At 52.5% G+C, this 27,384-nt stretch overlaps 1 protein-coding gene across 1 annotated transcript in view; it reads left to right on the top strand.

Annotated features, from left to right (window-relative positions):
* Nucleotides 1–17,479: 17,479 nt before the first annotated feature.
* The window catches only part of LOC140409387 (von Willebrand factor A domain-containing protein 2-like), a 78,061-nt gene continuing 68,156 nt past the window's right edge, over nt 17,480–27,384 (top strand). Inside the window, exon 1 of the mRNA XM_072497836.1 lies at nt 17,480–17,613. The gene's annotated coding sequence lies outside the window, so the exon portion shown is untranslated. The remainder of the gene's footprint in view (nt 17,614–27,384) is intronic.

The raw sequence follows: 27,384 nt of genomic DNA, 5'->3' as shown, positions 1-27,384 counted from the left end.
AGCTGCAGCCGCATATACACACTTCACTCCCCACACACACCATCCCAGCCAACAAGATGGCGGACCAACCCCAGGAACTAGCTGTCGTCCAGAGGGGTTTCGGGCTTCTGGAATGGACAGTCCCATCGATTGTGGAGATGCAGTCGCAGAGCCAGGAACTATATGAGGGGTTGTCAGTGAGCATCCAGTCGGTGAAAATATTTGTGCACATTAAACACCTGTTATCACTGTTACAACCTGACTCGGTGTCCTGTCAGATGGGAGTGAGGGATGGGCTGGTCTGGGCTGGCTGGAGAGGGGGCGCATGGTGGGGGGGGGGGGGAATGAGCGGATATCGTGGGTTCCCCACCCTCCCTCGATGACCGCCCCCACCACTGTCGCCGCAGTGATCCGATGGGAACATGTAATGGAATGACCAGTTCGCATGCAGGGATCACCCAGGTGGACGGTGGAAGGTGCTACCATAGGCAGGGGTCAGACGTTGCCAAACCTTGCTCAGCACCAGAGCTCATCACAGAGTGGGTTGGCATCATCCCCCATCGACCAGACTCGCTGTTACTGCCAACCCAGGGCGTGCAGGCCCTTAGTACGGTAGGTATGTATCATGGCATAAATGTTCAGGGCCACCAGGAACAGGCGTCCTTCCCCTGGCTCTGTCGGTGCCCGGCACCACGGGGACATGGACCCTGGTTCCCAACTCTGCCGTCAGCGTTTCAGCGGCTGCGCTGACCTTTCCAGTGGGAAGCTCTGCAGCACCCCTTCGGTGCCCCTATAGGGTCTACAGTGGACATTGCCCTGGGTAGGCCGCTTTATGTGCATCGCCGGCGGGTGGTGGCCGGTTGGATGGTGGGTGGTATGGAGGAGGATGGGGGTGTGCAGGGATGCAGGGGTGGTGGGGGTACCCATATGGCCGGTGTCACTCTGCAGAACCAAGGCCAAGGTGGGCGGTCAGTGGGGTGTGCCGCAGGATGGCTGCCTTGCAGGACAAGGTAATGGCAGTCCATGCCTGCCAACCCCCCCCCCCCCGGCCCCCCACCACCAGCATTGGCAGGGTTCTCCCCACCCCAGCCAGCATAGCCAGCCCGGCCAGTGTCCGGCCCAGCAGCTCACAGCCGAGCCTCTCCGTGTCCTACCTCCTCTCTCTCCCTCATCAGCCACGACGTTGGTGTCATGATTTATTAAAAGCACAAGTGAACCGCACCATCGGGAATTCGGACCATCGGAGGTGGAGAATCACGGAGGCCCCGGTGAATACCGGATGAGGCCTGCTAATGATATGCAAACGGTGTTTACTGTATGTGTGTTCCGGAATGCATTGACACCGCTGTCGAGGCAACGGAGAATTGCAATTTGGCATGAAATCGGTGCCCACTGCGATTTTGGTGTCGGAACCGATTCTTTGCCCAATTGTGATTTCGACATCTGCCGATGGGGAATCCCGCCCATAATTCTTTAACTACTTAAAAAATAGCACAAAAACTCACGTCTGGGAAGCATGATGTTGGAAAATTGGTTCAATAATTTCAATTGGTAATTAAGTATGTCATGTGAGAGTGCCTTTAAGAAATGGATGTTTAAGTCATATACCTTTAAGAAATGCAGTGATGTCAGAGTGTGGGTGGAGCTTGGTTTTAGTTCAGCCATTTTGCAGTTTTTTAAGTTTCAGTTTGAGAAGAAAGCTGAAAAGTGCCTGGCTGGTTTGAAATGAAATGAAAATTGCTTATTATCACAAGTAGGCTTCAAATGAAGTTACTGTGAAAAGCCCCTAGTCGCCACATTCTGGTGCCTGTTCAGGGAGGCTGGTATGGGAATTGAACCATGCTGCTGGCTTGTCTTGGTCTGCTTTCAAAGCCAACGATTTAGCTCTGTACTAAACCAGCCCCTGGTTTGATGAGAGCTGCTGAAAAGGAGAAAGCCAGTTTTGAGGAGAAAGCTGGGAGTGTTTGTGTGTTTTGCAAAGAGCTGCAAGAAGAAAAACACGGAGCTGATCTGGTGATGTCTGAAAATCCAAAGACTATAAGTATATTGAGTGTAACCTCATGTCTGTTGTTAAAGGTAGGGGGCGGGATTCTCCGAAATGGAAGCAGAGTGTTCGTGCCGTCGTGAACGCCGTCGAGGTTCATGAAGGTGCGAAACGGCCCCTATCCCGACCGATTCAGGGCCCGATAATGGGCTAGGAGCGGCGCCGCGTCATTTACACGCGCCAAGCTTGGAGCCGCGTCAAGGCGGCGCTGCATACGTGACGCGGCCGGCGCCGCATAACTTGCGTCACCCGCGCATGCATGGTTGCCGTCCTCTCCAAGTCCGCCCCACAAGAAGATGTCAGACGGATCTTGCGGGGCTGCGGAAGAAAGGAGGTCCTCCTTCAGAGAGGACGGCCCGACGATCGGTGGGCACCGATCGCGGGCCAGACCCCATTTGAGGCCCCCCCCCGGTGCAGGATCCCCCCTCCCCCCCCCCCGGCAGGCCACCCCCCCAGCGTTCCCGCGCTGTTCCCGCCGGCAGCGACCAGGTGTGGACGGCGCCGGGGGGGAACTCGCCATTTTGGGCTGGCCGCTCGGCCCATCCGGGCCTGAGAATAGCAGGGGTGCCGGAGAATCGCCATTTTGGGTGTCTCGGGCGATTCTCCGGCCTGCGCCGTGCGAAACTCGATGGGGCCGTTCTCGCCGCTTGGGAGAATCGCGGGAGGGCATCGGACCGGCATCGCGGGAAAACCTGGCGAGCCAGGCGATTCTCCCAACCGGCGCGGGAGCAGAGAATCGCGCCCGAAGTCTTTTGGAAGTTTGAAGGAACATTTTGAGGGATTATTTATTGTTGTATCATTTTCGGGGTTATCTTGGAAGTAAGGGGTGTTAAGTGATCCAATGTTTATTTAAAAGGTTAAGGTGAGTTCATGGAATAAACATTGTTTTGTGTTTAAAAACCCACGTGTCCATAATTGCATTCCAACACTGTGTGCTTCAAAAGCAACAATACATTGAAGGGAGAGGTTGGTTGAACTCCATGATACATTTTGGGGTTCTGAAAACGCCTCTCCCATAACAAGTAGTAAGATGAATTATTTACCAACATATATCATCCTGGCACCACTAAAATAAAACTTTTTCCCGTTTCTCACCTGCAACCATCAGTAATTATTCACTTTTGTATGTTGCTTTCTCCCTGAATTCAGAAATATGCTCAGGCAGTTTAACATGGCTATGAGGACAACAGACAAACCTCAAAAGAAGCTGAGCAGAATCCCAGTTTATGCTTTAAATATGTTTCCCCTGAGCTGCTGCTTAAGTTAAGGTGCCGTTGTGGAGAAGCTATGAAGGAATTCAACCCCCACATCCTTCCACCCACTCACATTTATCCAAACAAGTTCATTATAATGACTCAAGCCAAGTCACATATTTTGCTCATTTTTCACATGGATTCGCTTGACAATTTTTATATTTTAAGATAGTAAAAGAGACTATTGAAGGGGGATGTAATCTTTAAAAGTCCATCTGCATGCAGTTATTAGGACAGCACAGTGGCATAGTGGTTAGCACTGCTGCCTCACAGCTCCAGGGCCCTGGGTTCAAGTCTGACCTCAGATGACTGTGTGGAATTTACACATTCTCCCTATGTCTGTGTGCATTTCCTTTGGGTGCTCCGGTTTCCTCCCACAGTACAAAGATGTGCAGGGTAGGTGGTTTGATCATGCTAAATTTCCCTTTAGGATGGGGTTGCAGGAATAGGGTGGGAATTGGGCCTAGGTAGGGTGGTCTTTTGAATGGTCAGTGCAGCCTGAATTGGCGAAATGGCCTCCTTCGGCGCTGTAGGAATTTTATGATTCCATGATTCATGGTTGTATTTTTAACTGTGCCATTGGCGCTTAACAGAAGAAGTAAGTTGTAATTGCCTGAAGATCGCCAGACATAAACGAGTCTTTATAATGATGGCTTTCAGCTGCATGATGTTGCTAGATTGTGCAAAGACTTACTGCTACCGTGTCCAACCATTTGTCTATCTATGGGGTAAATTTTGATATCGTGCACTAGAATAAATCAAACAAAGTGAATCAACATCGCTCTGCATCACTCTTTCTTCTTGTTTCCAAAAAAGTTGGGAGAGGTGTAGAGAGGCTGTTGATTCGCTATCATCCAGGTCATATTATCATGGAAAGTCAAAATTATGTATAATTTCAGTGTGTAATTAAAAACAACAGTGATCTCTTAGAAAAATTAATTACATTTTCTGGAATGCAAATTTAATTAAAAGTTTGAATTGCAAAGAATTATAATTACATACCTTGTCAAAAATATCCTTTAATTTTAGACTTAAATATCCCGAAAAGAAGAAAGCGCCTGTGCTACTTTCTATTTACAGCATGGCATTCTTTTCAAGTAGTGACTTGATTGCCTGGCTAACCTGTAGATCTGAGCAATGCTTAGTGTGGAATGCTACATGATGGGTCACAAATGCATATTTTCTTAATGGTGAAAGTCTGGCTACACGTAACAAAAATGTGAATTAAATCTTTCCACGCCTATCCATCAATGCCGTAATGAGAAATAGTTTATTCTGGATAAACAATCTGCAATAGGTATGACAGCCCCCTGCAACCAAAAACAAAACCACAATATTACACTTCTGGTTAAATCATGTGCTTCAATGAGGAGATAAATGCCTATTGCTGTGGCCGACAGGACTGTAGCTTCTGTCATATTTTGGGCTTTAATGATGCTTCGTGGTTATTAATTGACATTAAGCATAGCTCTGATTAGGAAAGTGGAATGGAAATACCAAGAAAAGCAATGGGGTTGGATTCTCCGGTCGCTGACACCAAAATCATGTTCGGCGACTGGCTGGAGAATCCAAGTTACGCCAAAACCAGTTGCCTGAGGCCCGGCCCCCAATGCTCCGCCCCCGACCAGCCAAGTACCCGACGGCGTGGGTCTTTCATGGTCTCAACCATCAGGAACTCAGCGTGGCGGCTGCAGACTCAGTCCAGCACAGCCAAAGTCGGGGGGGAGCCAATCCGCAGGCAGTGGGGGGGGACATCATTTGGGGCTGAAGGCACTGTGGGGGATGGCCTGGGGCGCCTGAGCTGCCGAAGGGGGGGACTATTTTGTGGGCCGGGTCGGCGAGGCAGCCGCCATGTTGCACGGCACGTCTGCTGCAGGCTGCCACCATGCGCACGGGCGGCCACGGACCTGGCAATTCTCTGGGCGTATCGGCAGCTAGAGCCGGGTGCTCTACGATGCCATCCTGCTGGCACTCAGCCAAACGGGGAATCGGTGGCCGTGGATTCTCGTTATTTATTGCAATGCATGAGAACCCTGATTGGATGATGGAACTTAACTAATAACTCAAAGTTTATAAATTCTGAATAAGTGATTATTGGGTTAAGCTGTATCTCAACCCTTTTCAACATCCCCGACAAATCACACTGACTCTCCTTGAATTCAAATCACTCAGTTTATTTATAAGTTAAATATAAGTTCCACTATTTATACTAAGGCATATGAACATATTGGGGAGCACATATTCTGCAAACTCTATGGGGTAGTGCATCATCATATCCCTACCCCTAAGACCCATGCGGGTTATAACAAAAACCTTGTCCAAAGATGTGTAGGTTAGGTGGATTGGCCATGCTAAATTGTCCTTAGTATCCTAAGATGTGCAGGTTTGTTTTCAGTATTAGGTCCGGGGCATAGACCTCGGTAGGGTTCTCTTTTAGAGGGTCTATGCAGATGGGCTGAATGGCCTCCTTCTGCACTGTTGAGATTCTATGGATTCTATGGATTCGGCCACTAATGGTAAACTAACGGGCTCATAGTTGTTAAGGCTGTCTTTACATCTTTTCTTGAATAACGATGTGACACCTGCCATTTTCCAGCCCTCTGAAATCTCCCCTGTATCTCAGGCAGATTAGATGATTGAGGCAAGTCCTCCCACTATCTCCAACCCACTACCTTTAGCAATCAAGGTGCAAGTCATCCGAACCTGGTGACTTATCCACTCTATGTTGTCGTGTTGGGTGTTCTGATGCACAAATGATCCTACACGGCTGTAGATGGTACAACTCTGTTTTATTGTCTAAACAACGGTAACAACCAACTACTGGCTTGGGTACGTGCTTCACCAGCTAACCTGTGGACCCAGCCCTATCACTATCTTAGTGAGGCACTCAGCACATGGAGCTATCTTCTGGTAGAATGAGCGGGAACTGTGGTGTTCCCTGTTTTATAGTGCGTGTGCTCTCACTGGTGATTGGCTGCGATGATATGTGTGTGCTGGTTGGTCCAACTGCCTGTCCATCAGTGTGTGTGTGATTGCACCATGATATGCTGATGTGGATATCATGACATATGTATTGCAGACTTTCAAGTAACTCCTGCCTCTGTAGGAGTTCTGATCTTACCTACTTACCTACTAGGGGCTTTTCACAGTAACTTCATTTGGAGCCTACTTGTGACAATAAGCGATTTTCATTTTTCATTATAGTTCTTTTGGCTAACAAACTTCAAGAGAAAAAGTTGTATCACTCGAAAGGCCTTTATACTTAATGGCCTCAATTTTTTGTATCCACGATTTCAGACTTATTATGGGCACAGATTTGAAATAGTCACAGGAGAATTAAAATGGTTACAAAAAATAATTATACTTAACACATTGGAAAAACTGAGTAATTAAAAATAACAGAAGCCGTTTTGTTACTTTATTCCCAGAAACTCAGCTCTTCACTGATCAGAAAACTCAAATATGCTACTTTACTTCCAGCAAGTAAACAACTGACCAATCTCGAGCTCAAATTTAGCATTAACTATGGTAATCTAATCAATAGAAGTGGCCATCTTCTGTGGTTGCAGTTCCTTCTCCTGATCAGTTGGATTCTAACCCTTGCTCTCTCTCTCTTTCTCTCTCTCCGACTTCCTGCGGACAATTAGTTGGGCCTTCTTCCTTCAAATGCAATCCAGGTTTGTAGTATGTTCAATCCTGTATATTCTTTTTTCCGGGGTTGAGGTTAATTTATTCTATTGACAAGCTGCACTGCCCTTTCAAACTTCTTTTAAAAGCACAATAACAAATTATATTCTGCAACATTTGTTTAAATCATGGTTTGCATCCACCAAGAAAACTGCCCATCTTTCTTTTGCTTTCTCCACTAATTTCCCATTATGTGAAGCCCCTTTTAGTCAATTTCCCAGGAAAGGATGTTGCCATGTTGCTGGAACATTGTACTTCACTGTGTCTCAATTCAAGGCCTGGTCTTTGTCGTGTTGGGTGCTCTGCTACACAGACGAACCAACACGGTTGCGGATGGGACAACTCAATTTCATTACTAACTATATTTACAATGTTAAACTGGTTACTGTAGTCCGTTCATTACCCTTGAATCTGTGGACCTATCCCGAACACTATCTTGGAGTAGCACTCAACACATGGTGGATGTCTGAGCGGCTTGCTGTGAGCTCTGTGCCCTGAGCTGTCTCCTGCTGGAATGAGCGGGAAGTATCGTGTTCCCCGTTTTATAGTGTGTATGCTCTTGCCTGTGATTGGCTGTGGTGCTGTGTGTGTATTGATTGGTCCGTTGATCTGTCCATCAGTATGTATGTATGTTTGCACTATGATGTTTACCTGAATATCATGACAGTCTTCATAACTAAAGCAGTGTCTCTGCTTGGCTTGTTGCAAGCTCAGTAACATTCCTCGCCCTCTCAGCTTGGCGAAGCTAATATTAGAAAATAAGCCCTTTGGTCTGTAAGCTTGTTCTTGACTGTATATAGTAAATGTAACTGTGTTGAAGTGCCTCAGAATGCAACAAGACCTGTGTATATAATATGAACAGCATTGTACACTTGGTAATGAAAATATTGAAAAGTTTGCAATGTTCTCATTACTGTATTGAAGCACCTCAGAGTGCATCTTGACCTCTATAAAAAATGTCAATATCATTGCACATTCCTATTATGCCAATTTGAAATGTTTTGTGATGTTTCTTATCATTTGCCCTGAATTTGTTTAAAAGCATCTTGGATCAAGCGCATTATTTCTAAGCATGACAGTAGCAATATGCTCCAAAAATGTTCCAAAATATTTTAACACTCCTGTTCTAACTGCCCAGATTTGGGGAAAAATAAAAGTACCGATATCTAACAGATATTGCTTGATCATTCTATGGAATTCTTCCAGTGCAGAAGGAGGCCACTTGACCCATTGAGTCACCGTTGGCCCTCCGAAAGAGCACTGTGCCTAGGCCCACTCTCCTGCCGTATCCCCGTAACCCTGCACATTGATCATGGCCAATCTACTTAACCTGCACACCGTTGGAAACTAAGGGGCAATTTAGCATGGCCAATCCACCTAACCTGCACATCTTTGGACTGTGGGAGGAAACCGGAGCACCCAGAGGCCCCTAGAGACAAGGAATAATTGCAGAGGCCCCCAGAGACAAGGAATAACAGCAGAGGCCTCTAGAGAGAAGGAATAACAGCTAAGGCCCCCAGAGACAAGGAATAACAGCAGAGACCCTATGGAAGTAGGAATGGAACCAATATGCCACCACTAAAAGCCACTTCTTCATCACTGATCCTAAAGCCCGCCCTCCTGGTTTCAACCCACCACGCCAACATTGGGCACGCCTCAACCTTTTCCACACTGACCAAGTTTGTGCAGCAAATTGGCACAAGCGGGGCCTGGCCAGGAAATCGGACTGCAGCTGTGGTGCACCTAATCAATGACTCACATCACCTGGTCAGATTGATTGGCCGCACCCCAGAGTCTGAGAAACCTCATGGAAAGAGAGAAGAGCGGGATCCAGCCAGGAGCAGGGCAGCAGGACATGCCTGAACACCCCGATGAGTGTTGCATTGAGAAGCTAAGGCCACAACTAAGGCATAGAGGTCTGCAGCATCGGCGGAGAATATTCTCTGTAAATAGTTGGTTCCTAGAGTTATGTTGTCCCTTGACAGTATACACAATTTTGATGCCAATGGAATAAAGGAATCTTGTTTTTAGTAACATTTGTGCAATCTGTGTTCTTAAATGTCATATTACATTTTGCCATAGTTGGCAGGATTCCACAGCACAGGCATCAGGTCATGGCAGACGAATTGGAAAGACCAGGAAGGGGCAGATGGTGAAAAGGTTGAGACTACCAATATCCACAAGGGAAGTTGAACCTGCTCCAGTATTGTTGGGGGCTTGGGCATTGGCAAAGGAAACCGAACCTTCAAAGCCAAGCCTGGTTGGATAGTCTACCTACCAACTGGCAGGAGGCTTTGTAGTACGACAAGAGACATCCAAAGAGCCAGCGACCCAAGACTGGATCAAGGATGCGTCGTTGGCCATTGTGTCCAGAGGCCTCAATGAGAGTGAACATTTGGTGGAACATCTGTGTGAGAAGGCCCATCAGAAAGTACCGCAAAGAGGTACAGACGCATCTACAATGGAACTTTAAGGTTCTAGCATGGGTTTTTATGGACAAATGTAGCTTGCTGTGCTTGCTACATGTAACTGTGTAAACATTATAGTAGAGGAAAAGAAAATCAATTATCTAATTGACACCACAGCGTCCAACACAAAGATTGACATATAAACACCTCTAAAGTCTCCAGGGTCATGTGGAAAATATTTTGCACTCCAAAGGATTTTCAGGTAAGTCAGTGGCTTGGCAAATCTAAACCCTTAGATTTTAATATGGGACCCCTTCAAACTAAGTAGTTTTGTATTTTAACACAATGGGATCAACATGGAATGGGGATTCCTTGACTCTTGAGGCCTCTGCTGTTATTCCTTGTCTCTCGGTTGATGTAAATCTTCTCCAGCAGCTTTCGTTTTGTGATATCCCTCCTTATGTGAGGGGGTGGGATGTTGCTCAGGATTGGGAGCCAGGGGAGTTGTGTTGGTCAGAGAGTACCCATGAAGATTTGCACTGTTGTGTTGAGCTGGGTAGCTGCCAGACTGGAGAAAACTTAAACATACAAGATAAAAGATGCACGGTTAGGAAGAAACTTACAAAATAACCGCCAAAATGCTTCATCTAAGGTACACAAAATAAGTGAATTTTGGCAACAGTCCTTATAGATTCTTAACCATAATATCTTGGAAATATTACCCAAACTGGGAAATTGCTTTAAACTGAAGTACAATTCCAAAATTAATCCATGCTGCTGTGCTTTTTTCCAGAGTGAGATTCAAAGGGCAATTATTTTCCTGGCCAAACCTGAGTTGCTTTTCTTCAATTGAAAGATTTCCACAGCTTTTCAGCACACTCCAACCGCACAGGAGCTGGCTTTCAGTGGGATGTGCCCCACAGCAACTCGCTATAGTGAAACCCTGTTTTCATAAATACCCTTTTTACCCCTTTCATCTTGGTTCTCCATTGTCTTCAGATATCTCTTTGAAGCCTCAGGTTGCGACATAATTAAACCTTTCATGTTCCTATTTTATCTCTATTTCAGGTCAATACAATTTAACCTGTTTGCTCACGAATCTTCTGCAAAATAAAAATGTTCTTTGGCGCTTATGACACTCCTTTGGAATGAAACAGCAACACATCAATTTCAATACACCTCCAAATGCAAATTTCAGACCCACTCTGCTTACTTGTAAGTTAAGACCCACTATAAGGCCTCATTACAAAATGCAAAACGATAACACCGTTATATTTCATCCCTTAGATTCCTCAGGCAATCTGGCTCCAACAACTTCTCATTTGATTAACCATGGATGACATAGTTTTACCCTTATCTACACAGAATATATACACAAACACATCATCACACACCTCATATCCTCTCCAAGTTCCTACTGTCTATGAGATACACCTCCTACTTTTCTCGGCATTTCCAAACAACTGCTGCTGGCCAGGTTTCTTTTACTCATGCCACATTAGCTGATATTATAAATTGTTTCTACATCCCAGGCATTGTTCCTCCTCCCTTTCAAATCAGCCGGAATCACCTCCTGCTCAAAAGGATGCACTTGATTTCTCTGATCTTGTAAACTACTGCCTCATTGCCATTATCAGAGTCTCTTTCCTTCAAAATCCTTCAACGTGCTTCTACCTACCAGATTTATGCCTCTCTTTCCCACAAGTTCATATCTGAACTTGTCCAATCATTGTTTATGCTCCTGTCACAACATTGGCTCCACTCTAGCCAACTAGTTGTAGCCAAAGAATCTCCTGCAATGATTTCTCTTCCCGCTCCCCCACCTTTCTAATACCAAATGTGAAAACACATGTACTCCTCCGTTTTATAAATAGATAGACATGGGATGAATTCTCCGTTTCAGAGACTAAGTGCTGATGCCGGGTCTGAATAACGGGACTTCCATGATGACGATGGGGATGTGACTGTGGAGCAATTCAGGACATGTAAATGGGCCAGCCCGTGTGCCATGTGGAACTAGTGCAATTCCAACAGACGGCGGCGTCAAATTCACTGTGGTTGAGATTGACACTGGAGGGCCTGGCAAGCTGGAGCTACATATAAGCACTCCGCTCCCCACAAGCTCTCATTCCAGCCAAGAAAATGCCACCCCAGAGAGCGGCCCCAAGATTCGCAGGTGCAGAACTGGAGATATTCCAGATCACAGGGTGGAGGAGAGGCGAGTCACTCGCTGTAGTTAACTGGGCCTGGGCACAGAGGCCACGAGTGCTGTGGGCCTCACCGTCAGAACCGGGCAAAGTGCTGGAAGAAGCTGCCTGACCTTCTCAGGGTGGCCTTGTGAGTCACCACTATCACCGTGCATTGGCCTGGCTCTGGCTGACCTGAACAAACACAGAGTGACCTGGCACAGTCACTGAGTGATGTGGCACAGTCCCAGAGGGACGTGGTACAATCCCTGCCGCCGGAACACTGCAGCGCCTCTGAATCCCCACCTGTACCTGGCGCATCTGATGGACAGCGGGCAGAACATGGTGGCAGCACACCACACGTGACGCCCAGATGATTGCCGGGCCCATCTCCACTCCTAATGTACCGTGACCTGGCACACTCCTGCCCCACATGCACTCCCCACCCCTCATCCCCACCACCACTGCCCCTGTACCACCCCCATTCAGCCCTAAGCAGACGGACCAGCAGGCAGTGCTGGCCCACAATAGGCAACACCCTAGCCAGACGTGCTGTGCCATCATCTCCATGCCCCTTGGTACCACGTCAGTCCCACATGCCCCAGCCGTACACCATGCACTCCCCATCCCCCTAGAGGGCGATTGCACCGTGCCCGTCGTCAGCCCACTCGCACCTCACCCTGCACCACATGCCAATACCATACCGCCTGCCATGGTCGGGTGGTCTGCACACAAAGGCCACCAGCCGCAGACCCCCTGAGCTACCTGCTGTAGCTCACACTGGGCATTATCTGTCCACCCACGAGAAGGTGGCCCACAACCGCATGGAGCAGGAAATGACTGAAGGAGGCCCGCCGGGCCTGCGGCCCCTTACCGACGCAGAGCAGAGGGCATTGGACCTTGTCTGTGGGGTGGGAGATGGGCAGTCGCCGAGGTGTAGGTCGGCATGGCACAATCAAGTGAACACCCAATCCGCTGCGATGTCCCTATAGCATGTGAGTCCCCCCTCCGCCCCACACCATGTCTACCAGTGGTCTAACCATTCGTCTTGTCTTTTGTCTGCAGGATCACCGCCCGACAAGGCAGGGCAGGCTGTTGTCCCCAACGCCCCCCCCCCCCCCCCCTCAGCCGCAACCCTGCCACGCACCAGGCGAAGGGGTCCCATGCCCACCCGCCGCAACCCGCAAACCCTCGGAGCACATGTCCAGGGCTGACACCGACCACTGGTCACAGCTGTCTCCGGCACCCTCCACCATCCCAGGGACACTCACCTCGGTTGGGTATTTTAGTGAAGGGGCTCCTGGGGCACCATCGACTGCGCACCACACCCATGCAGCAGTACATCAGGTGCTGGTAGGAAACCCTGAGTGGGTGGGCGGTCGGAGGGCGGCCCAATCGCTGGGACTAGCTGCCATCCAGACGGATCTCGTGCTTCTGGAAAGGGCGGTCCCATCGATGTTGGAAATGCAGCCGCAGAGCCAGGGGCTACATGAGGGGTTGTCAGCAACCATCCAACAGCCTGCAGGAACACGAGGCCCTGCTGACAATGCGTGGTACCCAGGCCAACACCACATGGGTAGCGACCGCGGCGGAGTCCTTGTGTGCAAGGGTCACGGCCATGTGTCACAATGTCCAAGGCCTGGGGCAGGCAGTGGCTGAGGCACTGGGCAAGGTAGCCATGTTGCAGGCAGCCATGTACCAGGGACACATGGACATTGCTGCAGCGCTCCAGAGCTTGGCCCAGTCACAACGGCCATGGCTGCAGGCATCGAGAGCATTGGCCTGGCGGTGATGACCTGAGCCAGTCAGGGTGGGACCTGGCACGGTCACCGAATGATGTGGCACAGTCCCTGTGCTCAATGACTGCAAGTATTGAAATCCTGAGCGAGACGAGTGCGGATCTCCAGGTCTGGCAGCACCTTGCGATGGCGGTGCCCCCGGAGCTCACTCCGGCCAGAAAGCTATCCCAAGGAGGATTCCGGGGTCATCAGGCACCTTGGGGGAGGAGGAGGTGATGGGGCTCATGCCGGTGACCCTTGCAGGGGAGGTGCCGGAACACCACAGCACCTCGGAATCCCCCCCACCTGTCCCTGGTGCATCCGAAGGACAGTGGGGAGAACATAGTGGCACCACACCACGCATGATACCTCAAAGACTGCCGGCCAGGCCCAGTCGCCCCAGAGGGCACCAGCCAAAGGGGACCCAGGTCACAGGGCGGAAATCGCAGCAGGCCACCATCACTCCAGTGTACTGTCTGCTGACCCACCTAGATGGAGCATTAGGGCACATAAGGCTAGAAAGTTAGACACCAGTTAAGTTGGCATGGGTGAAGCGCATAGGATAGCGTTAGGGGCTAGGGCACAGTTATTGTGCATAGCACTGTCACCAATAAACACTTGTTCACCAATGTTCAGACCTGCCTCGGCCCTGTGTCTGTAGGCTGTGGGAATGGGCTGGACTGGCTGCAGAGTGTGTGCCAGTTTGGGTGGGTGGTGGTTGTGGCGGAGAGGGGTTGGAGGGGGGAAGTCGGGGGCGGGGTCCACCCCATGGACCAGATCAACTGATGCTGCTGTCCTAGGGCCCACACCCCATGGTGCAGCTGGTGGGAGGCTCGGAGAGGCGGGGTAAGGGGTGGGTGGATATGGTACAGGGGAGGAGGAACCATGAGGGAAGGAGTCTCGGGTGGGGTTCTGGAGGTGGGATGGGATGGTTCAGCTGCCGGTGGCCAGGCCCCCTAGTCAGTGAACCTGGAGGTGATTAAGTTGTCCTGTGCACGGCGGCCCTGGCGCACACGTTGTGCAGCCTCCTGTGTTTGGCCCAGCCCCATGTCCTGCCCATCCTGGCCTTCCTCTGCATCCTCCTCAAGGCATGACGTTTCGCCTCCTCCTCTTCCAACACATCTCCCCTCTGCAGTGCAATGTTGTGGAGAACACAGCAGGCCACCACGATGCAGGAGACCCTCCCAGGGCTGTACTGGAGGGCCCCACAGCACAGTCAATGCACCTGAATCTCATCTTGAGCACACGATGCACCGCTCGATGACGCCCATGGCTGTTGCATGGGTGTCATTGTAGCGATTCTCCACGTCACTCTGAGGCCTCTGGATAGGCATCGTCAGCCACGACCGCAGCCGATAACCCCTGTCTCCCAAGAGCCAACCCCACACCCATGGGTTCGCGTCGAATGTGTCGGGAACTGTTGAGTTCAGAAAGTTGAATGCGTCATGCATGTTGCCTAGGTATCAGGCGCAGACGTGCACGATATGTATCTGGTGCTCACATGCCCAACTGCACATTGAGGGAGTGGAATCCCAATTGATTTATAAAGGCACACTCTCATGCGCCAGTGCTTGCAGGTGTCCCTGGGGCATGCCAGTGATGGTGCTGATTCCTCCTGCCCAGGTAACCTGGTGGGCTTGGTCCACACCAAAGGCAATATATTGTGCTGCCCGGGCATGTAGGCCATCTGCCACAGCACGGATGCACAGAGGTCTGGGGGATCCTGCAGAGGTCCCCGCTCGCGGCCTGGAAGGACCCGTGGTTTACTAGTTCAGGGCGACCGTCACCTTGACGCCACCGGGAGCGGGTGTCCTCCCCCATACCCCTGTGGCTCCAGGTGTGCCATGACCCTGCAAAGATGTCTCATGGTCTCCCTGCTCAGCCACAGTCGCGGCAACATGCTCGGTTCGGCAGCTCTTTGTACGACAGGCGTTGCCAGTATACACGAGTGTGGTAGTCACCACGAGCAGTATTATATGTATTACGGTAAGACATATATACTAGAGGTTCATGGTAATCTCTGCCTGCTGGCTCCGCCCAGTAGGTGGCGTATAAATGTGTGTGCTCGCAGGTGCTGCAGCCATTCTGGTGGCAGCTAGAGGAGGCACAACATCTTTGCTCAATAAAGCCTCGATTATTCCACTACTCTCATCAATGAGGCCTGATGCGATGCCTCCTCCCCGCCTCCTCCTTGGTCGGCTGGGCGGCCGACTCTCCATCATCACCGGCTGGCCCCAGCTCCTCTGGGGTAGGCTCCTGTTCTTTAGGATCCTTCCAGAGCATCTCCAGCTCTTGCAGCCTCAGTGCGTCTGCCAGGGCTGCAGCGGCAGGCAGATGTCAACCACACCCGGCTATACACCAAAATCCAGGGGTATTAAGGGCAGCACGGTAGTACAGTGGTTAGCACTGTTGCTCACAGCGGCAGGGTCCCAGGCTCGATTCCCGGCTTGGGTCATTGTTTGGCATCTGCACGTTCTCCCCGTGTCTGCGTGGGTTTCCTCCGGGTGTTCCGGTTTCCTCCCACAAGTCACAAAGACTGCTGTCAGGTAATTTGGACATTCTGAATTCTCCCTCTGTGTACCCGAACAGGCGCCGGAATGTGGTGACTAGGGGCTTTTCACAGTAACTTCATTGCAGTGTTAATGTAAGCCTACTTGTGACAATAAAGGTTATTATAAAGATTATTATAATAGAGCAGACATGTTAGCTTGGCGAGTACTCCCGTGCACAACCAGGTCCAATGGGCTACACTGCAGCCTATGCCCCCGCATGTCCCCCTCTCCCCTTCCGATCCTGGCCCCACCAACCGGCCATTCACCCCAACACTCCTCTCATCTGCACCGTGTCTCTGGCTCTGCTGTTGCCTGTCACTGGGGGGCATCCTGCCCCGCCGCCCGTCCCTGTGCTACCCCGCCAGCGGGGTGCAACCCGGTTACGGTGGGGTGGGGGACCACGTGCCACTAGCTGGTTCCATGTTTGGTGGCATGCGTGCGGCCGGGGACCGCGGACGGGGCTGGGAAGGGGGTGGATGCCTGTTGGAGCCGTGGGTCCTGTGTGTGATGCAAAGGTTGTGTCCACTTACCCGAGAGCAGGATGGAAGGGAGCAGGGGCGCAGTTGGCAGGCAGGACCTGATGCCGGCCAATGTTTCTGCGGGGTGGGCAGGTTGGTAGTTCCACTGGTGGGGCACTTGCCCTAGGAGAGGGCAGTGTGTTAGGGAGAACGGAAAGGGCCACGGTGCATGCAGCTGCTGTTAGGTGTGTGCCCTGCACCCCCCACATCCCTGTAGTGTGGCACACCACGGTTAGGTGCACTGAAGGGTGCCAACACTGCCTGCGCTGGGCCACACCCAACCCGTTGATGGGGCAACTGCGGTCTGAGGGTTCCTGGCTATTGGCCCTGGGGGGGGTCAGGGATCACCCTTATGGCCAGAGGCGCTCTGCGCATTCACGGGACACTTTGGGCAGTCAGTCGATTGCACAGCCAGATGCGTGCCAGGCAACCCTGGTCCCAGGGGGACACCCTAACCCCACGGCTCTTCTCCTGGTCATCCTGCCCCCAGTACTCCCCCCGGCCTTGGCAGACGACCCCCAGCCATCGGCACAGCTAGCAGCCCACCATTGCGCCTTTGGAAACTTTACTTACTTCCTCATTGGCCATGGCTCCCGGTCCTCATTTTTAAATACCACAAGCGAACCTCGCCATCGTCACTTTTGCCTGGCACAGGCGGAGCATCGCACGGAGCTGAAGACGACCGGGTCAGGCCCATTAATGAGATGCTAATGGTCGTTACTGGCGCAGGGCATGGAATGCATCCACGTCACTATTGAGGCACCGGAGCATGACATTCTGCCTGGCGCCCGCGCCGATCTCGATTTCTGTCTGACGCTGTATTCTCCGCCCGATTGCGGTTCGCGATTCCGGCGTCAGCAGACGGAGAATTCAGCCCATGACGGTATACGCCATGTGTTGTGACGCTTCCGGTGGCACCTGACACGGATTTTGTTTTCCAACCTCTATGAACTTTTACTAGATTTACCCCCCCCCCCCCCCCCCCCAACCCCTTGTGTGTGTGTGTGTGTGTGTGTGAGAGAGAGAGATATCTGTGGGCGTGGCTGGAGGTTATAGTTGATGCAGGTATGTGAGGGGAGATGTTGTAAATGCAGGGGGAGATTTGACAGTAGGAACCTGAGCAGCAGGGGGAAGGACGAGGAATCTGAGTGTGAGCCTGCTCCCGCCCTGTCTGCGCCAAGTGGGGACGTGAATCTTTGACCCTTCAGGTATGGTGACTGATAGAGGATGGGATGGGGTTCGCCGATCCGCCAGCCAGAGTGCGCACAATCTGGGATAGTCCGTGGTACATCTTCCTGGAGGGCTGCACTATTCAGAAGCGATTAGTTATTGAAAGATTTTGTGCAGGGCGCGAAAATCTGCTGAGTGTTTAACATTGGAACACCCTGGCCGTGTCTCGAAACACGCTTCACACATTATTCATGGCGAATTATCGGCGATTTTGAAAGTTGCTCGCTTCTATTTGCTACAGTTCCTTAATCGGAATAGCACGTTACTTAAGGGATGCATGTCATGTATTTAAATATTGAGGGTGGTCCTTTTTTCGGTCTTAAGTCTGCAAACTTATCTTCCAGATTGGAGGTTTTGTGCTTTCTTTTATTATTCGAACTTTATTGCTGAAAAACTTGTTTGTAAATAATTATCGCAACATCATTATTCAAAAGCGTTGCCCCTCTGACAAAATTATGAGGTTATTCTAATTATTTTGAAGCATTTTCCTCGCTGCAATAAATGTTCTCGGGATTCCCGTGTGGCTGGGCGGGGGGGGGGGAGGAGATTTCCCCTTTCTCAAAACACCAAATTCCGCTTCGTTCGTCTCAACATGGAGACAGGTATGCTTCTGGGGCGAACGCCAATCGTTCAACTAGACAGGACCAGAAGAGCACCGTAACCCACCAACCCTCCGAAAGGCATCCTAACCCACCGACCCTCCGAAAGGCATCCTAACCCAACGACCCTCTGAAAGTGCACCCTAACCCACTGACCCTCCGAAAGGCACCCTAACCCAACGACTCTCTGAAAGAGCATCCTAACCCACCGACCCTCCGAAAGACACCCTAACCCACCGACCCTCCGAAAGAGCACCCTAACCCACTGACCCTCCGAAAGGCACCCTAACCCAACGACTCTCTGAAAGAGCATCCTAACCCACCGACCCTCCGAAAGACACCCTAACCCACCGACCCTCCGAAAGAGCACCCTAACCCACTGACCCTCCGAAAGGCACCCTAACCCAACGACTCTCTGAAAGAGCATCCTAACCCACCGACCCTCCGAAAGACACCCTAACCCACCGACCCTCCGAAAGAGCACCCTAACCCACCGACCCTCCGAAAGAGCACCCTAACCCACCGACCCTCCGGAAGAGCATCCTAACCCACCGACCCTCCGAAAGAGCACCCTAACCCACCGACCCTCCGGAAGAGCACCCTAACCCACCGACCCTCCGAAAGGCACCCTAACCCACCGACCCTCCGGAAGAGCACCCTAACCCACCGACCCTCCGAAAGAGCACCCTAACCCACCGATCCTCCGGAAGAGCATCCTAACCCACCGACCCTCCGAAAGAGCACCCTAACCCACCGACCCTCCGGAAGAGTACCCTAACCCACCGACCGTCCGAAAGAGCACCCTAGCCCACCGACCGTCCGAAAGATCACCCTAACCCACCGACCCTCCGAAAGACACCCTAACCCACCGACCCTCTGAAAGAGCACCCTAACCCACCGACCCTCCGAAAGACACCCTAACCCACCGACCCTCCGAAAGACACCCTAACCCACCGACCCTCCGGAAGAGCACCCTAACCCACCGACCCTCCGAAAGAGCACCCTAACCCACCGACCCTCCGAAAGAGCACCCTAACCCACCGACCCTCCAGAAGAGCACCCTAACCCACCGACCCTCCGGAAGAGCACCCTAACCCACCGACCCTCCGAAAGAGCACCCTAACCCACCGACCCTCCGGAAGAGCACCCTAACCCACCGACCCTCCGAAAGAGCACCCTAACCCACCGACCCTCCGAAAGAGCATCCTAACCCACCGACCCTCCGAAAGAGCACCCTAACCCACCGACCCTCCGAAAGACACCCTAACCCACCGACCCTCCGGAAGAGCATCCTAACCCACCGACCCTCCGAAAGAGCACCCTAACCCACCGACCCTCCGGAAGAGTACCCTAACCCACCGACCCTCCGGAAGAGCACCCTAACCCACCGACCCTCCGAAAGGCACCCTAACCCACCGACCGTCCAAAAGAGCACCCTAACCCACCGACCCTCCGGAAGAGCATCCTAACCCACCGATCCTCCGGAAGAGCACTCTAATCGAGGCCCGATCCCCCGCCCTATCCCCGTAACCCCACCTAACCAGCACAGTTTTGGACACTAAGGGGCAATTTTTTTTTGCATGATCAATCCACCTATCCCTGCACATATTTGGTTCTTTACTCATTATCCCAAATCACTCAAATTAACTCCTATTGGAACAAGCAAAATTAAAATCTCAGATTCCACTTCGTATTTTCAAGTGGAGGAATGCAAGATGAACCGTTCCAGACTGCAGTGATTTAATGTGGCTGTCAATTCAACCAAGCACGTCTCTGAGACAGTATAACCCGTTGCCTTTAATGTACAATTTGACTTTCTTGAAAACATCTCTCCTATATGTATTGGAAGTATTTTTGTACCGAACAATAAATAATTTGTGTAGTATTTAGGAGTGCAAACCTCTCAAACTTTCACCCAAGGCCTTGAGGAAGATTACAAACTCACACTGTAAATCATTCATTGTATGCAGTGTTGATTAACAGGTAACCCCCAATTATCAACTGTGGACACTTTCATCAATCATTCAGCATCAACAGCCTCAAGTTAAAGTCACATAAAATATGCCATCTGTTTTTTCCAGGATCTCAAAGAATTCTTCACAGTCTGTAAATTATGGTTTCCGCTCTGGGGCCCAGTCCATATATCTCGGGCTGGATTCTCCGGTTTTGAGGCTATGTCCGGAGCATGTGTCTAGTCTTATGATGAAAAAGCCGGTGCCGCCCTCGCACCGATGCTCTGCTCGATGGGGAAGGCCACCACGTACGAGGCGGCGGTCAAAATCCTGCGAAAGTGCTTCGTTAAGCCAATAAACGAGGTACACGCCCGGCATTTGCTCTCGACCTGCCGACAGCGCTCCGGGGAAACGCTAGACGAGTACATGGAAAGACTTACTGCGCTCGTTAGGAACTGCGACCACAAGGAGGTGACGGCAGAAGTCCATATGAACTTGCACATCCGAGATGCTTTCGTGTCCGGTATACGATCCACATACATCAGGCAGCGACTCCTCGAAGATGGAGCAAAAGACCTTCAAGGCACGGTAACGCTCGCCTCCTCTCTGGAAGTGGCCCACCATAATCTCCGCACATACTCAACGGACCTTGCGAGCCCTTCTCGGTCCCCTCCAGACTCGGCCATGCTACAGGCCTGCGCCGCGTGGCGACCCGCTCACACCGGGGGCACACCGTGCTATTTCTGTGGGCAAGGCCAGCATTCACGCCAGCGTTGCCCAGCCTGCTCCGCTATCTGCAACGACTGCGGAAAGAAGGGGCAATTTCGCAAAGGTCTGCCAGGCTGGTCCCAAGGCCCAGAAACAAAAGTCTCATTGGGCCCAAAAATCGAGCTACCAGGCCCACAGGCCCCACAACGCGGCTGCGTGTCGGCCGGACACGCCCCTTCTGACGCGTCGTCAGCCTCGTGCGAGTCATGGGAGCGGCTATCTTGGCGGCAGCCATCTTCAAAATTCGACACGTGTGACTGACGGCGGCGGCCATTTCGTGACTCCGGGCAGCCATTTTGTGAGTCCGACTCAGCTGAGGACTCTGACTACCCGCAACTGGGAGCGATCACCCTTGACCAATTACAGCCGAAGCACCTGCGGAACTCCATAATGCAGGTCCAAATCAATGGGCACAACACTCCCTGCCTCTTCGACTCCGGGATCACGGAGAGCTTTATCCACCCAGAAACGGTAACGCGCTGCTCCTTGCGCACCTATCCCACCTCCCAAACTATCGCCCTCGCCTCCGGGTCCCACTCGGTCCAAATCACGGGGTATTGTGTTACGAACCTCGCGATCCAGGGCGCCGAATACGCCCGTTTCAAATTTTATTTTCCTCCCTCACCTCTGCGCCCCCCTGCTGCTCGGTCTGGACTTTCAGTGTAGCCACCGAAGCCTGACAATGAGGCTCGGTGGACCCTTGCCCCCCCTCACGGTATGTAGCCTTGCAACACTTAAAGTTGTACCACTTCTGCTCTTCGCGAACCTCATCCCCGATGCCACCAGGAATCGGCGGTACAGTGCCCAAGATATGACTTTTATCAAGTCAGAGGTTCAGCGGTTGCTGAAAGAAGGGGTCATAGAGGCTAGCAACAGCCCCTGGAGAGCACAAGTATAGGTAGTTCGGTCTGCGGTAAAGAAACGGATGGTGGTGGAATATAGTCAGACCATAAACCGTTTTACGCAGCTCGATGCGTACCCCCTTCCCCGCATAGCAGAAATGGTTAACCAGATCGCCCAGTACCGGGTATTCTCCACGGTTGACCTAAAATACGCCTACCATCAGCTCCCTATCCGTCCGGAGGACCGCCCCTACACGGCCTTCGAAGCAGCCAGCCGGCTCTTCCACTTCCTCAGGGTCCCTTTTGGTGTCACAAATGGGGTCTCCGTTTTTCAAAGGGCGATGGACCAAATGGTGGACCAGTACGGCTTACGGGCTACTTACCCGTACTTGGACAATGTCACCATCTGCGGCCATGACCAGCAGGACCACGACGAAAACCTAAAAAAGTTCCTCCAGACCACCCAAGCCCTCAATCTGACCAACAACAAAGAGAAATGCGTGTTCCACACAACCCGGCCCATCCTCGGCTACGTCGTGGAAAACGTGGTCCGAGGCCCAGACCCCGACCGCATGCGCCCCCTTAAGGAACTTCCCCTCCCCCGTAGCCTCAAGGCCCTCAAACAGTGCTTGGGGCTCTTTTCCTATTACGCCCAGTGGGTCCCCAGATATGCGGACAAAGCCCGCCCACTCATTAAGACCACGGTTTTTCCCCTCACGGCTGAGGGCCGGTTGGCTTTCAGTCCTTTCAAGGCCGATATCATCAAGGCCGCCATGTACGCGGTGGACGAAACCATCCTCTTTCAGATAGAAAGCGATGCATCAGACGTCGCCCTGGCTGCTCCCCTCAACCAGGCAGGCCAGTAGCATTTTTCTCCCGAACACTCAACGCCTCGGAAATTCGTCACTCTGCAGTCGAGAAGAAGGCACAAGCCATTGTGGAGGCTGTGCGGCACTGGAGGCACTACCTAGCCGGTAGGAGGTTCGCCCTCGTCACCGACCAATGGTCGGTAGCCTTCATGTTTGATAACGCACAACGGGGCAAAATAATAAATGATAAAATTTTGAGGTGGAGGATCGAACTCTCCACCTACGCGTACGATATTACATATCGTCCGGGAAAGCTCAACGAGTCCCAGATTCCCTGTCCCGCGGTACATGCGCCAACGCGCAGAAAGACCGTCTGCGGGCCATCCACGACGACCTCTGTCACCCGGGGGTCACCCGGCTTGCTCATTTCATCAAGTCCCGCAATCTACCTTACTCCACCGAGAAGGTCAAGGCCATGACCAAGGCTTGCCAGATCTGTGCGGAGTGCAAACTGCACTTCTATCGACCAGACAAAGCTCGTCTGGTGAAAGCCTCTGGGCCCTTTGAGCGACTAAGTGTGGACTTCAAAGGGCCCCTCCCATCCACCAACCGCAACACCTACTTCCTCACTATCATCGACGAATTCTTCCGCTTCCCTTTCGCTGTCCCCTGCCCCGATATGACCTCGGCCTCCTTAATCAAGGCACTGCACAGCATCTTCACCCTGTTTGGTTTCCCCGCTTATATCCACAGCGACCGGGGTACATCGTTCATGAGCGAAGAGCTGCGTCAGTATCTGCTCAACAAGGACATCGCTTCGAGCAGAATGACCAGCTATAACCCGCGGGGAAAAGGGTAGGTGGAGAGGGAGAACGCGACAGTTTGGAAGACTGTCCTTCTAGTCCTATGGTCAAGAAGTCTCCCAACCACCCGCTGGCAGGAGGTCCTACCCGATGCCCTACTCTCCATTAGGTCGCTCCTCTGCACGACCACGAACGAGACCCCTCACAATCGCTTGTTTGTCTTCCCCAGGAAGTCCACCTCTGGGGTCTCGCTTCCACCTTGGCAGACGACTCCGGGACCAGTTCTACTCCGGAGGAGCCATAAGACGGACCCTCTAGTCGAGAGGGTCCAGCTGCTGCATGCGAACCCCCAATACGCCTACGTTGAGCACCTCGATGTCAGGCAAGACACAGTTTCCCTGCGAGACCTGGCACCTGCTGGCTCTCCCACTGACGCCTTCCACCGACGCTCCCCTCCCCGCACTGGCTGCCGACACCGACAATGCCTCCCCCCCTCCCCCCCGCCGGCGCCGACCCCAATCACCCTAGTTACCCCAGATACCCCCCTGCTCCACCACGGGCAAAGACTCAGACCACCGTGCTCCCGGATATACCCCCGCTGAAGACGCCCGTGTCCGCCGCACCACCGCCGGAGCTGAGGAGGTCAACAAGGACAATCAGACCACCCAAAATACTGGACATGTAATTGCACTTCACCCCCGACGGACTCTGTTTTCTTTTGAAACGGGGTGAATGTGATAAATGGTTACTGCACCTTTAATGTAATGATCCCTTTAAGACTGGATTTGAAACCCTGGGGGACTCCGCCTCCGGCTCCACCCCCCAGTGAGCCATATATAAGTTAATATCCAGTGGGCAGTGTGCAGTGAGCACACTACTCGGTAGCTGCCTGGTTCTCTGCTAATTAAAGCCTTTGTATTACCAACCATCTCTCTCGAGTTGTAATTGAGGGTATCTCACTGCCCCTCATCTTTTCCCTTGGCGCCTGTTGGCCTCATATATCTGTTCCCTTCCAATCCTGTTGCCCTGTCCTCCCACCTTTCATTGCTCACCTCTTCTGCACTTTGCCTCCCTAAATCCTGACCTCAACCCATCATTATGTTTCTGCTTCCCTGATCTGCTCCTGCCATTTTCGCTTGAATCTGCTCACGCCTCTGTCTCTTCAGGCATTCACACACTGGATTTCACTTGAGAATGCTGTTCAGTCACAAACAAGGCACTTATCATCTATGACAGCATTATGTGTCATTGAAATGACATCCTGGGCGAGATACTCCGACCCCCCGCCGGGGCAATTACACGTCAGGGGCTAGGCTGGCCCCGGAGTGGTTTGCGCCGTGCCGGCCGGCGGGGAAGGAGCTTGGTGCCACGCCAACCGGCGCTGAAGGGCCTCCGCCAGCTGGCGTGAGTTGCCGCATGTGCGGGAGTGCCAGTGTGTGCTGGCGTCATCCCAGCGCATGCGCAGAGGGGTTCGTCTCCGCACTGGCAATGGTAGACCGCTACAGCTGCCGGTGCAGAAGAATAGAGTGCCCCCATGACACAGGCCCGCCCGCGGATCGGTGGGCCCCGATCTCGGGCCAGGCAACCATGGGACACCTCCCGGGGCCAGATCCCCCCGCGCCCTCCCCGAGTACCCCGGAGGCCGCCCGCGCATCCAGGTACCTGGTGTAACATACGCCGGCGGGACTGGCCGAAAACGGGCGGCCACTCGGCCCATCGCGGGCCGGAGAATCGCCGGGGGGGGGGGCCGCTGCCAGCAGCCACCGATCGGCGGGCGCGATTCCCGCCCCTGCCAATTCCCCGGCGCCGGAGAATTCGTCAGCCAGCGGGGGCGGGATTCACTCCACCCCCGGCGATTCTCCGACCCGGCGGGGGGAGGGGGGATGGAAAATCCCGCGAAGATCAGGAAACCGGGGCGACATTCTCCGACCCCCCGCCGGGTCGGAGAATCGCCGGGGGCTGGCGTGAATCCCGCCCCCCGCCTTTTGCCGAAGTCTCCGGCACCTGATATTCGGCGGGGGCGGGAATCGCTCCGCGCCGGTTGGCGGGCCCCCCCCCCGCTCGATTCTCCGGCCCGGATGGGCCGATACATTGCCTGTCCCGCCGGCGTAAATTAAATCACCTACCTTACCGGTGGGACAAGGCGGCGTGGGCGGGCTCCGGGGTCCTGGGGGGGGCGCAGGGCGATCTGGCCCTGGGGGGTGCCCCCACGGTGGCCTGGCCCGCGATCGTGGCCCACCGATCCGCAGGCGGGCCTGTGCCGTGGGGGCACTCTTTCCCTTCCGCCTCCGCCACGGTCTCCACCATGGCGGAGGCGGAAGAGACTCCCTCCACTGCGCATGCGTGGGAAACTGTCAGCGCACGCTGACGCTCCCGCGCATGCGCCGCCCGGAGATGTCATTTCCGCGCCAGCTGGCGGGCAACAAAGGCCGTTTCCGCCAGCTGCCGGGACGGAAATTCCTCCGGCGTCAGTTGGCGGACATCGCGCCGTTTCCGGAGAATTTCGCCCCAGGATACTCAACCGGAGAGATCGCAAAGGGCATGAACCTAATTTTAATAGGGTTGCGTGATTTTAAATGTTATTAGCGGGTCCCCCTGCCACATGACCCCCCCTTACTAAATATTCATACCTGCCGATGTGACATCACGTCAGTGAGGTTCACAACAAGTTTGGCCAAACGAGAAGAAGTCGGGATCTTTCCAGCGGCGCAGAGCCAAGTATAACACCCGGAGGGGGTGGGGGGGGGGGGGGGGGGGGGGTCATGCCCTGACACTGGTTAGCCCTGTCAAATTGGCACTGCCAGACTGGCACTGTGCCAACCTGTGCAAGGGGATAGTGATGGGGCAGGTCCCAGTGGGAGCTCTATGGGGTGGGGGTTCATTTATGTGTGGTGGGAGGGAGAGCAGACATGGGGGGGGGGGGCGCAGGGGCAGGGTGAGGGTGAGGAATGTTGCAGTGGGGCAAGGCAAATGCCAGTGAGGGATGTCAGGGGGTAGAGGAATGCCGCAGAAGAATGTTGGGAGGGTTGGTGGGGAAATGCCAGTGAAGATTTTCAGGGAAGAGGGAGAGCCCACAATACCTCCATGATGAGGGCTGGGCCCATTCAGCTGCAGTGCTGATCGGGGTGCCACCTTGATCTCCGTGGAGCCGGCTGCCGGCTCTCTCAGCCCTGCCCACCAAAGTGACAGCGTAAACTGCTCTTTTTCTTCAATTTATCTTTTTCTTCAATGGGCCTCCATGTTTGGAGGGAAAACTGGTCTGTGCAACTGGAGAGTTACACGCCAGTTTACAATCTGAACCTGACACTTTGTCAATTCTGGTAAGATTCCACCCTATATCTTCGAGTTCAAGGATCTCTTGGTAATAGAGATAAGTTTGTAATCATTTGTGGTCATTGATTATTCCCAATTTGTATCTAACTATGAGGACCATGGCAACTTATTACCCCATACCGTTGAACTTTTTATTTCCCTAACACAAAGCTCAGGTCCAAAATATAAAGGCTAAGTCAAAAAATGTGCCTTGCTATTCTCTTCTTTAAATATCTCAATTGTCTCATGACAATTGAAAGATGTTTCTTTCCTGGAGAAGATGAAAACAAGTATAGAATTGTTTCCTTCTTCAGTGTACTTATGAGGAAACACTTTCTGAATGAATGTTCCCAACGTTGAGCGTCCCTGGTGAGGAACATGAATCCGTTCACCCCAAACGTAGTCTTCTGTAATAGAGAAAACCATACAAGGCTAGGAAACTCCTCGATTTGGGTTTTTGCATCTTAGCCTCGTGAAAGTGCAGTGTGACGAGGTGCATCCCTGCAATTTGGTGGAAATAGGGCATATTAAATGATCTAGATCTGGATGCCAGAAGATTTTAAGAAGATTCTGCAGGTTTTTCAGTCCTCCCTGTGAAGAACGCCAGTGATCACATTGCAGATATTTTCAGTAACCCCTCTCTACTGGAGCAGGCACCATCTGC

This window comes from Scyliorhinus torazame, chromosome 3 (genome assembly GCF_047496885.1).
Source record: "Scyliorhinus torazame isolate Kashiwa2021f chromosome 3, sScyTor2.1, whole genome shotgun sequence".
Classification (NCBI taxonomy): Eukaryota; Metazoa; Chordata; class Chondrichthyes; order Carcharhiniformes; family Scyliorhinidae; genus Scyliorhinus; species Scyliorhinus torazame.
The sequence above is the reverse complement of the archived record's forward strand: the minus strand, read 5'-3'. Positions and strand labels throughout refer to the sequence as shown.